The 11,446-nt window shown below is 34.4% G+C and overlaps 1 protein-coding gene across 2 annotated transcripts in view; it reads left to right on the top strand.

Annotated features, from left to right (window-relative positions):
* LOC121733644 (serine proteinase stubble-like) overlaps positions 1 to 11,446 on the top strand; it is a 140,020-nt gene that overhangs the window by 43,030 nt on the left and 85,544 nt on the right. The gene's annotated exons all lie outside the window — the stretch shown is intronic.

Here is an 11,446-nt window from a genome sequence, read left to right on the forward strand (position 1 = left end):
AACGGGTTACAAATAAAATATATATCAACAGATATATTCGGTTTAATTTTCCTAAAATATGTAGGGTTTTACATAACAATGTTTGTAATTTTAGTAGGTATACCTAACTATTTTTTTCTAAAGAACAGCCAAAGACTTCTATTGAGTACAGCATACATTTTAGCATTTTTAAATTTAAGGTCAAAACTGTCATGTCAATTACAATCTACTTGAAACCCTCTTAAAGTAAGCCTGGGTTTTAAGGAAAACCAATCCATACTTCCAAGTTCCATACTATCATGTTTTCGAACCGATTTCGATAAAATTTCGTATGAGTGAATACCTACGAAATTTTATCGAAATCGGTCAAATATTTGAGACAAAATTTGAGTCCTGGGAAAAAAGGATCCACGACATTTTTACACGGTTTTTGCGATGACCGCGTAATAAAAGTTTTTTTTTTTAACTTAATTACTCATACGCTGTAAAGTTTTTAAGGCTGTTCCTAAAGGGACAATAAGTTAGAATTATTATGCTGGTGAAGGGTTGATGTAGAGCGTGACGCTAATTGTGGTCCATAAGTTTGGGCTCCGAAGGGACAGAGTACTGTACTAAGTAATAGGTATGTTTAGCTTAGCCCATCTGCCAAATATGAGTCAAGCAAAGCGAGCGAGACGATCTAAAAATATACTGTGATTCCCATTTGACTGCCATGCGAAAACCTTGTTAGGCAACGACAGAGTAGTCTACAGACACTGCTGCCGGCTGTGTGTTAAATATTCATATTAAGAGTCCGGGTGCCATCGAAATTCTCATACAAACGTAATACCAAGATCATTTCCCATACGAGAATGATTGCCATATTTGAGTTAGTTTTCAGCTTAAGATAGTAATTACCTAGGTTCATGTACAAAGATTCACTGCAAAATATTTACATACCAAAAATATGAACGATAATTATAATTTAGTATGTAAATATTGTAATCGTTCATATTTTTCGTATGTAAATATTTTGCAGTGAATCTTTGTACAGGAACCTAGGTAATTACTATCTTAAGCTGAATAATAACTCAAATATGGTAAATATTCTCATATTATGGGAAATGATGTTGGTATTACGTTTGTATGAGGATTTCGATGGCACCCGGACTCTTAAGAGGATACCACAGCGGCTAGAGAAATGAAAAAAAAGTACGTGTAATATCTATAGCTGTCTCCCTTACCTCAAGCCTATACCGCAGAACGCGATAGAGACAACTGCAGAAAATCCAGAAAATCAACGATTCGTTGTCCCCTGATTCCTTCTCCAAAACTTAACTTTAGATTTAAGTACTTTTTTCATTAAAGATTAAAAAAAGGCTTGAGCTGTGTTCCTATGTTTTGCTTTTTTTGTATAATCTATCCAAATCTGTTTTCTGGACGTTTGAACACAGTGGAAAATCTGGCCATTTTTTTGGGTTTTTGAACGTCCATATCTTATTTAATAATTAAATTATGAAAAAAAAGAAAACATAGGGACATTGTATTAGTGGCCGTAGATATTCAGGAAAAAAACTATAACTCTACTAGCATTATCCAGGGAGGAAACAGGGGACAGCGTTTGTATGGAAAAAATGGCGGTGTGGAATCCTCTTAATAACTAGATGACGCCCGCAACTCCGTTGCGCCAAATTCGTTTAGCGTGGGAACCGTACATTTTCCGGAATAAAAAGTAACTTATGTCCTTTCCCGGCACTTAATAAAGTATCTCCACATCAAATTTCAGCAAAATCGGTTTTAGCGGTTTGAGTGTGAAGAGGTAAAATACAGACAGACACACTTTCGCATTTATAATATCATATTAGTATGGATCATAATAAATTTAATTTCTAGGAAACATAGTACATTTTTCGATCACAAGAATTAACAAACTTTTTATAGTTTTTCAAATAACGAAGATTAAGCTATATGCATGATAGTTGGGGAAGGGAAGAGGGGTTTTCGGGATTAGCTCGAGCATGTCAGATTAAGCTTGTATACTATATAGGCTTCCGACATGTGTCTAGTTATCATCGTATAGAAATCAGACTTCTCACATGGTAGGCTAAAAAAAAATAATTTTTAATATTGAAATGTCGTCGGATCTGTCAGATTGAGATAGGGGATGTTTGGTATACCCCAAGGAAGCTCCCATATAAAGCACTGACGATTCAAAGGTTAGGTAAGCCTGTAGGGACATTTTGAAATATAAAAAATAAAGCTTCATATTTTCCTAACTAAGCTTCGCAGGTATTTTATTTTGCACTAGACTAAATAATTTAGTCCTTGTTATCTAAAATATATTTATAATTAACCTAAATAAGCAATATTCTGAATAGGTTTTCTTTTTCAAAACTTTAAAATGGGTGCAGTTTCTGAACCCACAGCTAAAATAAAAACGCTCTTATTATTTTTTATCAGTTTTACCTAATGTAAAAACCTACTAGGTCTCCATGACGCTCGACTGACTACAAAATTAGCAAATTCCCCTCCCCTACTATGACGAAAGAAAGAAATTAATTTATATGCAGATTGCGCATCTACGTTATTTGGTGGGTTATGTCAAGTCAAGGTTAGTCGTGAATTGTGATCTATACCTTATGCCAAAATTGTTAAAACCCAGCGAAAAGATATAGGTCTGCCCCTCTGCCTTTTATTATATAATACATAGATTTCTCTGATATTGCATATACTGCAAACAAAACTAAAAAACAAAACCAACATTTAATATGAAATTTAAAATAATATTTTCATTTTCTGATCATAGCACCAAAACATAAAATATGAATGTGGGTGTTCTATTGACCTGGGTAATATTAATTTATCTTAATGAATATTATATTGGCTGACGTTTACTTTTATTAGGCCCCCTTGGAGGGCCATCTATCGTGAATGTCGTGAGATGAAAATATATCTCATCGCAACGTCTAAGAGGCGTTCTTTGTAATCTTTTATCTTTAAAATTGTGACTGTTAGAATAAAAACGAAATTTTAAGTAGATTAATTTCAGCTTTATCTATATTACAACGTTTTTTTACGAATATGTTTTAAGAGAAATGTATACTATCTCATTAAAAAAATCCGATTTGAAAGTAACATTATATCTATTAGTTGGATTGTAGAAAAATAGAAAATCCATACTAATATTATAAATGCGAAAGTATCTCTGTCTGTCTGTCTGTCTGTCTGTCTGTCTGTCTGTCTGTCTGTCTGTCTTGCTTTCACGCCAAAACTACTGAACCGATTGCAATGAAATTTTGTATACAGTTATTCTAGAGTCTGAGAAAGGACATAGGCTACATTTTGATGTGGGAAAATATCTTATTTCCATGAAAATTTCGATGAAAATGAATTCGCATTGCGCGTGGCCAGCGCTCATCCCGGGGGTCCTGGGTTCGAGTCCCGCAGGCGGAACAAAAAGTTTTCAATTTTCCTGGGTCTTGGATGTGTATTAAAATAAAATTTCAAAAATCTTAAACATATTTTATGTTTTATTTTTTACTTTATTGTAACATAGAACTAATCATACTTATTAGTTAGTATGTTTTTGTTTATAGTTTTTAATACGTTAGAATATTATCTATACTAATATTATAAATGCGAAAGTATCTCTGTCTGTCTGTCTGTCTGTCTCGCTTTCACGCCAAAACTACTGAACCGATAGTAATGAAATTTTGTACACAGATAGTCTAAAGCCTGAGAAAGGACATAGGCTACTTTTTAACTGGAAAAAGGGGTTGTAAGGGGGTGAAAATGCGTAAATTTGGTCAAATTAACTTAGTTCCAAAAACTTAAAACAGATGGCGCCAAGAGTCCCCTAGATCACGCTATTGCTTGCTCATACGTATTTCTATAAGAGGTGGTACCATATTGAGCTAGAATTTTCGATTCTTTCGATTGTTATACACGTTATTAACTAATAACTCACCTACCAACTTAGACATCAAATTCAAAAACAACAGCGCCAAAACTACTGAACCGATTGTAATGAAATTTTGTACACAGATAGTCTAAAGCTTGAGAAAGGACATAGGCTACTTTTTAACTGGAAAAAGGGGTTGTAAGGGGGTGAAAATGCGTAAATTTGGTTAAATTAACTTAGTTCCAAAAAACTCAAAACAGATGGCGCCAAGAGTCCCCTAGATCGCACTATTGCTTGCTCATGCGTATTTCTATAAGAGGTGGTACCATGTTGAGGTAGGTTTTACGATTCTTTCGATTGTTATACACGTTAATATTAACTAACTAGCTGTTGCCCGCGACTTCGTCCGCGTGGACTTTAGTTTATAGCGCGCGGTGTCAAGTGTCAACAAAATTTGTGTCAAATTTAAAAACTTTTTAAAACCCTGGTAAGTGGTACCCCTCTTAGGGCCGCGTTACACCGGAATGGCAGCGCTGAAAGTGCTCGCCTCGCCGCTGCCATTCCGGTGTAGCGCGGCCCTTAATTAATCAAAATACCCAAAAACAGCTGTGCAGTGTGCACATAATCTATACTAATATTATAAATGCGAAAGTATCTTTGTCTGTCTGTCTGTCTGTCAGTCTCGCTTTCACGCCAAACGCCAAAAGTATCTCTGTCTGTCTGTCTGTCTGTCAGTCTCGCTTTCACGCCAAACGCCAAAACTACCGAACCGATGGTAATGAAATTTTGTATACAGATAGTCTAAAGCCTGAGAAAGGACATAGGCTACTTTTTTTACTGGAAAAAAGGGTTGTAAGGGGGTGAAAATGCGTAAATTTGTTCAAATTAAGTTAGTTCCAACAATTCATAATAGATGGCGCCGTGCGTCTTCTACATCGCGCTGACGCTTGCTCAAAAGTCTTCCTATAAGACGTGGTATCATCTTACATTTAAGTTTCGATTTTTTTCGATTGTTATATCTATTCTACGGTATTAAATAACTCAGTACCTTATCTGTGCAGTGACGTAACCTTAAATCTATCAATGATAAATAGTTTATGGGTAAAGTTGTGTAATCGGAGGGCTAAATAAGCTTTAAAATTTGGCATAAAATATAAAGTTTAATATAAAAAAATGAAATACTTATTGTGTGCACACTGCACAGCTGTATTGATTTAAGGGGTACCAGGGTTTTTTTATAAAAGCTTTTGACACCAATTTTGTTGACATCGCGCGCTATAAAGTACTATAAACTGAAGTCCACGCGGACGAAGTCGCGGGCAACAGCTAGTAATCCATAAGCTAAAATGGTGTCTGATGTCTACGTGTCTACTGTCTCTGTCTCTGTCTGTCTGTGTCGCGTCTCTGTACTCAATCGATTTAGACTGAATAGGCTACTTGACCTAATTTTTTTCTTCATGCTAATCGCTTAATAATCATTCATTATTACAAAAAAAAAACTAATATTTTAATATTTTACACAGTAGAAACCCATAAAAATGTTAATTGAAAAATATGCCTTATAAATGGCGCCAAAAACACTGTCCGCCATAGTGTCGACGTCATACGTTTTGTATTTTAAGCTCTCTTTATTGAACATTTTTTATATGCTAAATGTGCGTCTAAAAGTGCCCAAAATCATAAAACAATTAAATAATAAATTAGAAACCATTTGTAATGTTAAAAAATTTTGGAGAAAAGTATTGGCCATTTCATTTCCCGTCTACAATAAATAGAGATAATTTATAGAACTGATGTTTTATTTGAATTATTCAAGAAAAAATATTTTACAAATCTTTCTAGGCTTATTTTTATTATATATGTACAAATAAACTTACATAATATAACGAGCGCGATAAATAAAATATATTAAATTACGAGTATGATGACGTCACATCCAAATCGGAAGTACCGCAAAACAGGGATTGAAAGCGGTACAGTAATACCGGTATTATACCGGTATTACATTACGATACCGCTTTGATTTAAAGGTTGAGCCAAAACGGTAGCGATTTACCGTACCGGTACCGCTAAATAATGAAATTGTACCTTAATTTTTTTATGGTATCGTTATACCTTTATTATATTGGTACCCCAACCAAAATCATTTCGGTACCGAAAAAATACAGAGTACGCAACGGGCGGCGCGGGCGCGGCGGCGGCGCGGTTGCCAGCTCGAAACTTATCATGTAAAGACTTGAACAATCCGGGGTAGTTGCAACTTACATGCGTCCCAGCCCTGAACCTGGCAATATTAGTTAGTCAATTTTCATTCGCTCGCTAATTGCATTATAGTTTTGACGTGTTACTTTAGTTTGATTCTCTAAGAGTTTTACCTACGTTGCTAATTTTTATTGGGTGTTTCTTATTAAAAATTTAAAAAACAATAATGGGAAGAAAGCGGAAGAATGCGGTTTACGCATACTTTACATATGATAAAGACACTAAATATTCAAAATGTTTAGTCCCTGGTTGTGAAACAAACGTTAAGGTTAGTAATTGGTATGGATTTTTTCATTATTCCTACACACTATGTATATAGCTGTTGCCCGCGGCTCCGCCCGCGTAAATACAGTATCCCTCGGGAACACTGTACTTTTTCGGGATAAAAAGTAGCCTATGTTTTAATCCAGAGCCCAAACTACTACCATGCCAATTTTCATCAAAATCCGTTCAGTAGTTTTTGCGTGAAAGAGGAAAAAACATCTATCCATACATCCATCCATCCATACATCCTCACAAACTTTCACATTTATAATATTATTAGTAAGAAGTAAGATAAGATTAAATAGCTGTTTGTCGCGGCTCCGTCCGCGTAAATATACTATCGAGAATCCCGCGGGAATATGTAGGTACTATAATTTTCCGGGATATAAAAACCTATGTTTTAATCTAGAGCCTAAACTACTACCATACCAAATTTCATCAAAATCCGTTCAGCGGTTTTTGCGTGAAAGAGTAACAAACAAACATCCTGGATGGATGTTCATCCTCACAAACTTTTACATTTAGGGCCGATTCATACTGGGATGGCAGCGCGCAGCGGCGCGACGCGTACGGGCACTTTCAATGTGAAATAATTTAAAACTTTAATCCATACTAATATTATAAATGCGAAAGTATCTCTGTCTGTCTGTCTGTCTGTCTTGCTTTCACGCCAAAACTACTGAACCGATTGCAATGAAATTTTGTACACAGTTATTCTAGAGTCTGAGAAAGGACATAGTGGGAAAATATCTTATTTCCATGAAAATATCGATGAAAATTAATTCGCATTGCGCGTGGCCAGCGCTCATCCCGGGGGTCCTGGGTTCGAGTCCCGCTGGCGGAACAAAAAGTTTTCAATGTTCCTGGGTCGTGGATGTGTATTAAAATAAAATTTCAAAAATCTTAAACATATTTTATGTATAATATTATAAAAAATCCAGAAATATATCGACGCAATGAACATTTTAGTTCTAATACGATTCAACAGATGGCGTTTTATTTTTTACTTTATTGTAACATAGAACTAATCATACTTATTAGTTAGTATGTTTTTGTTTATAGTTTTTAATACGTTAGAATATTATGTTTAATAATATAATCACTTGGTATAATAATAATCAATCTATCTTAACTTATAGAACTCCTACTGCATTTTTTAATATATGTCACAAGTGACAAGTTGACAACAGAAGGCGCTCTAAAATAAAGGAGTTCGAGTGTACCATGTTGGCCTATATTCCATCCAGAAAATATATCAATGCAATCAACATTTTAATTCTATTATATGAAAACAGATGGCGTTTTATTTTTTACTGCATTATTGTAACAGAACTAATCATACTTACTTTATTATATATTATTGTTTTTATTCATAACTAGCTGTTGCCCGCGACATCGTCTGCGTGGACTTTAGTTTATAGCGCGCGGTGTCAACAAAATTTGTTTCAAATTTAAAAACTTTTTAAAACCCTGGTAAGTGGTACCCCTCTTAGGGCCGCGCTACACCGGAATGGCAGCGCTGAAAGTGCTCGCCTCGCATGGCAGCGCCATTCCGGTGTAACGCGGCCCTTAATTAATCAAAATACCCAAAAACAGCTGTGCAGTGTGCACATAATCTATACTAATATTATAAATGCGAAAGTATCTCTGTCTGTCTGTCTGTCAGTATCGCTTTCACGTCAAACGCCAAAAGTATCTCTGTCTGTCTGTCTGTCTGTCTGTCTCGCTTTCACGCCAAACGCCAAAACTTCCGAACCGATTGTAATGAAATTTTGTATACAGATAGTCTAAAGCCTGAGAAAGGACATAGGCTACTTCTTTACTGGAAAAAAGGGTTGTAAGGGGGTGAAAATGCGTAAATTTGTTCAAATTAAGTTAGTTCCAACAATTCATAATAGATGGCGCCGTGCGTCTTCTACATCGCGCTGACGCTTGCTCAAAAGTCTTTCTATAAGACGTGGTATCATCTTACATTTAAGTTTCGATTTTTTTCGATTGTTATATCTATTCTACGGTATTAAATAAATAACCCAGTACTTTATCTGTGCAGTGACGTAACCTTAAATCTATCAATGATAAATAGTTTATGGGTAAAGTTGTGTAATTGGAGGGCTAAATAAGCTTTAAAATTTGACATAAAATATAAAGTTTAATATAAAAAAATGAAAGACTTATTGTGTGCACACTGCACAGCTGTATTGATTTAAGGGGTACCAGGGTTTTTTTATAAAAGCTTTTGACACCAATTTTGTTGACATCGCGCGCTATAAACTAAAGTCCACGCGGACGAAGTCGCGGGCAACACCTAGTTTGCATAATATGTAGGTACGTATAAACCATGGACGTAGAAAAAAAGACGGGTTGCAATCCGGGAGTGCCGGCAGAAGTAAAAACTTGAATATTAACGTTGTGCATTTTTGATATTTTGGAATGGTTAGGGAATAATTTTGCACAAATTGCTTTAATAACACTGGTCAACAATGGTTTTGTTGCCCTTGATGTGAAAGTGGTTTCGAATAGTTTTATGCCTACAATTTATAAAACTATGAATGATTTTGGAATATTGGCTCTGGATTTTGTTTACATAAATAAAATAAAATATTTTATTTCAGATAAAAATTTCATTACATAAAAGTAAAATAATATTATAAAATAAAGAATATGCTATTTTTTTAAATAAGCTGTTGTCTATTTTCTTTCTATAAAGCACAAATATTAAATTAAAATAAACATGTTATTAATTTTTTTTTATAATAAATTTAAGTTAGGCCTAGATATTAGGTTCAAAATAATGAATATTATTTGCCTTTCAGGGCGAACACGGTACAAACTTACTTTATCACTTGTCTTCGAATCATCCTGATGAATACAAAATAGTCAAAGACCGAAACAAGTTAAACAGAAGCGAAGAACTTGTAGAGACAAGTGATCAAAATGATAATGACATTTTAAAATCGCTGAAAAAAAGCTCAAAGTACATATATTTACAATCGCAATGTGTTGACTTGGTAACAGCACATGGAAGACCATTTTTATTGATGGATGATCAGGCATTTAGGAACATCATAGCAATGACAGGCGTTAGCCCGAGAGAATGCCAATCTTTGAATTCACACTCAATAAAAACATTAGTTACAGAGACGGCGGAAAAGGTGCGAAAAGATATATCTAGAGAAATTAGAGGCAGATTAATTTCACTAAAAATTGACAGTGCCACTCGATTAGATCGAACATTTTTCGCAGTCAATGCACAATATGTCGAAAATGCCTCAGTGGTGATTAAAACCTTAGGTATGGCAGAGATGTGGGATAGAAGTACATCAGATTACCTTCGAGAAAAGTTATTGTACATCATAAGGAAATACGAAATAAATATTAATCAAATTTATTCAATCACATCAGATAATGGTGCCAATATGTTAAAATTGACTCGCCTTATGAACGACATTTTGAGAGAACATAGAGAAGACGATATAAGTGACGACGATGAGTCGGATTCGGGTCCAGAATACAACGGTAACCAAATACTGGAAGTGACTTTAAATCCGATGATGATATGCCGTACGAAATTACATCAGTACGGTGCGCTGCACACTCACTACAACTAGCAATTCAAGATGCGCTAAGAGAAGACGAATCACTCCCTACGATTGAACAAGCGCGCTCAATTGTCAGGCAACTGCGAACACCTAATATGAGAAAATTAATTAAATCAACCAAAAAGAATAAGGCTATTTTAGACAATAACACACGCTGGCATTCGACATTTGATATGTTAGAGCGATTGAAAACTCTGAAGGATTGTTGCTCTGAAATTCCTGGAGATCCGTTGTATTGTTCTAACACCTTTTGGGATACTATTGATGACTTGATAAGTTCTCTGAAACCTGCTAAAATATGCACTAAGGTGTTACAAGAAGAACAGCTTACTTTAAGTGATTTTTTTTACCACTGGACAAAATGTTACTTAAATACTTCACACGTGCAAGTCCCTCTAGCGCAACAGATTTGTATATTCATGAAAAATAGACAAAATATTTTAATGGCCAATGCCACATTCCTTGGTGCATTATATTTAGATCCTCGATTCCAGGTAGTGTTATCGAAAGAGGAGGAAGCTTTGGCTTTGCAACACCTAAACACCACATGGATACAAATTTTAAAAACACAAGCAAATCATGCTTCTTACAATCAAGAAGATGACGAAAATGTCTGTCGTCCGAGTACATCTTCGGCGGTTTCAGTACTATACGATGAAGTGGAAATGCTGTTGGCACAAACAGAAAGAGAGAAAAGATCTCAACAACGCGCTCGATATATTCACACTCGGGCTGATATCACAAATCTATTACAAAATTTTTCCAACCATACCCGTCTACCACCAAATGAAAATATATTATCATTTTGGCATAAGAAAGCTTTGTTGGAGCCTCAACTATATCTTTTATCGAAGGCGGTGTTAGGAGTGCCAGCCACGCAGGTGAGCGTGGAGCGCCTTTTTTCTTCTTTAAAATATGTGATGAATAATTTACGTTACAATTTAAACGAAAATATCGTCGAGGATATCTTAGTAATAAGAAATAATAAATGAACACTAGAAAATATTTTACCGATTTTGTGATCTTCTTCGCAACAAGATTAATTCATAACTTTAAAAAATAAATAAATAAATACATAAATTATTTAACACAAAAAATATTTACTTATGGTACTGCATATAAATTTACGTTTTAGAAGATTGTGTAATTTTTAAGAGGAGATTTTATGATTGTTTTACTTATATTTCATATATATGTAACCGTAAAATTGTAAAAACCGTTAGATTGTAATAAAACTAGTAAAATTGTAAAATGTTGATAGACTTTGGACATTATAAATATAAAGTTATAAATATTTCGACATATTTTTACAATCTCGTTAGTTATTTTACATATTACATATATATATATATATATATATATATATATATATATATATATATATATATATATATATATATATATATATGTCATATGTAAAATAACTAACGAGATATAACTATATATATAATTTTGTACTTTA

Source organism: Aricia agestis, chromosome 14, assembly GCF_905147365.1.
Source record: "Aricia agestis chromosome 14, ilAriAges1.1, whole genome shotgun sequence".
Classification (NCBI taxonomy): Eukaryota; Metazoa; Arthropoda; class Insecta; order Lepidoptera; family Lycaenidae; genus Aricia; species Aricia agestis.